The sequence below is a fragment of the Galeopterus variegatus genome, unplaced genomic scaffold (assembly GCF_000696425.1).
Source record: "Galeopterus variegatus unplaced genomic scaffold, G_variegatus-3.0.2 Scaffold6995, whole genome shotgun sequence".
Lineage (NCBI taxonomy): Eukaryota > Metazoa > Chordata > Mammalia > Dermoptera > Cynocephalidae > Galeopterus > Galeopterus variegatus.
The window spans coordinates 103,355-107,201 of NW_007733106.1; positions in this window are offsets into that span (position 1 = coordinate 103,355).

Below are 3,847 nucleotides of genomic sequence, written 5' to 3' on the forward strand. Positions count from 1 at the left end.
CGGGCGTGACACTGAGGGTTGCGATCCATTGCCGGTCACGAAAAAAGACAAAAAAAAAAGGGGGGGGGGCATGCCTAGTGTCTGGCACAGTAATTAAATAATGTTAACACTAGTGTGAACTTTTAAACACTAGGAAAATAGAGAAATTCCTAAAAACTCTCAGAGGGGAAAAAGCAGGTCACATACCAAGAATCAGGAATTAGAATGACATCAGACTTCTCAACAGAAACTCTGCAAACTGGAAGGAAATGGAGTGACACCATCAAAATTCTAAATGAAAAGGGTTTACAACCTATACTCTTGTGCACAGTCAAATAACATCAAATGGTGAGGGTTGAATTAAAGGCATTTTCAGACTTGCAAGTTTTCAAAAATTTTACCTCATATGCATCCATTTCTTATGAAGTTCCTGAAGGATGTGTTTCAGCACATTGAAGGAGTAAATCAGAGAGGAAGAAATGCAATCCAGGAAACAGGACTCCAACACATGAGAAGGGTGAAGAGGATTCCTGGAAGCAAAGCCACAGGATGACAGCCAAGCAGAAACTAGGGAGCAGCCATCAGATTGGAGAAGGAGGCGGATGCACTGTAGGAGAGATGTCTCCAGGAAAGAAACAAAATTAGCAGATTACTTGGTGGGTGGAATATACTGAGGAATATTTGTAGTTCTGTCAGAAAGTTGAAGAAAAATTATTAATAAGTATATAGAAAGTGAAGCAATCACTATTGTAACCATTTTACTATCTATATGTATCCCATAACATCATGTTGTAAACCACAAATATACACAGTAAAATTTTTTTAAAGTTAAATAAAAAAGAGTCATTGTATAGAAGAGAAAACCGACGGTTATACAACCAGTACATTGTGACTTTAAGATTCAAATGATGAACCATTCAGTCTGAATTTATTATATGTTAGATGGTTATCCTACTATAATTAGCTGTCTTATATTTATAATGCTTAATAAATTTACTTTAATTATCATTAAAAAATAAAGAAATAAAAATAAAGAAACTCCTTGAAATCTCAAACCCTGTCCCGGGTCCTTTTACATTCTTATGGGTACCTACCATCAAACCAAGCATACAGCAGGTGCACAGTACATGCTGGTGGGTGAAAGAAGAAAAGCTGGTCTCCTTCTCTCTCTTGTCTCAACCTATGTAAGCCCACTTGTTAGGGATCCTGCTCCCTGCCCTTTGTCCCCAAAGTAGTGCCTCTGACCCCCCTTCTGAGGAATGGGTGGATGAATGGTCAGAGCCTGCCAGGCAGCTTTTCCCTTCCTTCCATTCAGAGACAAAATCTCTCCTCCTTCCTCTCCAAAATATGGGCAAGTCAACAATATGACAATGCTAGAAAGAAAAAGAAAGCCAGTCAGGTGCTATAAGATTATACGAATTTATTAACTCAGCACTCATCAGCCACTTCCACAGAATCACATGCTTGGTCCGTTTCCTAGGAAACCTGAGTGAGTTGCGGAGAAATTAGACAGTATCAATTGCTGCACGTGAAGAGTTATTACACAATGGAAGAAAAAACCCATGGACTGCAACCTGTGTTCAAACCTAGTTCTGCCCTATGACAACTTGTGACCATCACCTTATCTTCCCAGGACCATTTACAAGATAAAGAAGCTGAACTAATACAGCCCTACGTTCCTTCTAGTTCTCACCCTCTCAACTCCTATGACCAGTCGTCCACATTTCCTATGAGTTGAGAAAAAGAGAAAACTTTTTGAAATTTCAGCAAAAAAGAAGTTAAAAGTGAAAGTCCCCTTGAAATGAAAATCGTTTGCAACTGCAAAGAGTTACTGGTAATAATGATTACAGGCCCACAGTCATGGAGTACTTTTACATATGCAAGTCTCTAATCACAGTAATTATGTTTTAATCTGTTAAATCCTCACTGTAATCTCATTGCTATTATTATTCCTCTTTTATATGTGAAGAAATCAAAGCACAAAGAGGTCAAGGCAATACCCAAGGTCATTTGGCTGGTGAGTGGCTAAGCCTGGACACAAGCTCAGGTAGCCTGCCTCCAAAGCTACTGTACCACACAACTCGAGTCTTTTTTGTCTGGAGCATGTTCAAACCTGGTTTTTAATTGTGTCTATTGGCATAAGAATGGGTGCAATGCCCTCCCAGAATCCTCTCTGACTGCAGCAGACTACATCGTGTAAAAGGAAGCTATGCGCAGAGGGCAGAGCTAATTTTGAGGGTCTCCATGATACTTCCCTTGCACTTGGCACCCACAAAGACAGGTAGGCTCCATGGTGTGTTTCTGGGCACTTTCCACCCTCAGTCCCCAGCATATGGTATCTTCCTGGGCTGACACTCCTTGTGCTATTTCTCTATGGTAATGCAGAGTCATTCTTTCTGACGTGTTAAGATGTCTGTCTCTCACAATTCTTACCAATGTTTCCTCTTTTCCTGAGGTTCTACTACTGAATCAGCTGGTGGCTTTAAAGGGGACTGTGAGAAATATTGGGAACTTCCTGATGATTGCCTGCAACACCTCTGGGTTTAACTTCAGACTCTTATGGATGAACTGGGACCACCAGTCTTCAGAAAAAACACATGTATATGTTTCCAAAGTTAGTCCTTCGTGGGTTATTAAACATAACACATCTTCTGTGGAGGGAAGATTTGTTATCACCAGGAACAACATCAACAATCAGTTGTATTTATAAACCAACAGACTGAAAAAGGAGGATTCAGCTGAGTATTATTGTGTTTTTACCAAAGACAACAAAGGAGAAACTGAGGGACATGGAAATCTCCCTAGGAGGCAGAGCAAAAGGAGGAATCTATATGTACGATCAGTGATCTTCCCCCAGCTGGATCTTCCCCTCCCAGGTTTACACCTCCATCCTGATCATACATAGGACTACTCCCTTATTCTCAAGTGAAACATGACTTCACTTTGCTCCCTTGTATTTTCCTGGTCTTTTCTCTTCCAACTTACTGCATCCAGAGCTGACTGGGCCAAAGGTTGAGGAGAAATGTCATGAGGACCCTCGGGGATCTGTCCTGAGTGGCCTTGACAGAAGTCCTATTGGCCAGAGAGATTGTTCTGAATGACTGCTGTGTAGTCAGAAAGTCTAACCCATACCTGCCTTTTAGGTGGGGCTGGCTGCCCATCATGGTTGCTTTTCTTAACCCTTGACTTCTAGGACATTGCAGGAAAGAAACAGAAAGGGCAAAGCATGTGATCATGCCGAAGTGAAAGAAAGATAGGAGTGGAGATTTCTCTGAGTTCCAGATAACCACCTCCTGTAATCTTTCCTACACTTGCAGACCCATGAAAACTTTCCCATTGTTTTAATAAAAGTTCTCGTGGCAAAATTTAAATGGGTGAAAAAATAGTGCAGATAGCTTAAGTGATATACAAAGTTAAATAGGCTTAGTCATTCACAAAAATATTGAGTATTGAACTTTAAAACAATATTCTGCAAATTGTTCCTACTTTTGAAAAGCTCCTTTCACCTACCTTAAAATAAATGAGTTTAAAAACTTGAACAAAACACTGCACATACGTTTTTATATGTGAGTTCTTTCAGTAGTGAGAAGAGCACAGGCTCTGGAGTAGACAAAAATGAGCAAGAATAACATTTCCTCACTTACTAGTTCTGGGACCTTGAAAAAGTTTGCCTAACTCTCTAAACTTCTATTCCCTTATCCACAAAGTAGGAATATTAATTTCATAGAGCTATTACAGTCATTAAGTTAAATTGTCTCTAATAAGCACCAGGCACACCTGGGTGACAACCACACCAAAGGTGCTCAGTGATGCCAATACTCCATTTCTCTCAACTCTTAATGGTCTGAAGTGAAGTGGATTTTACCCA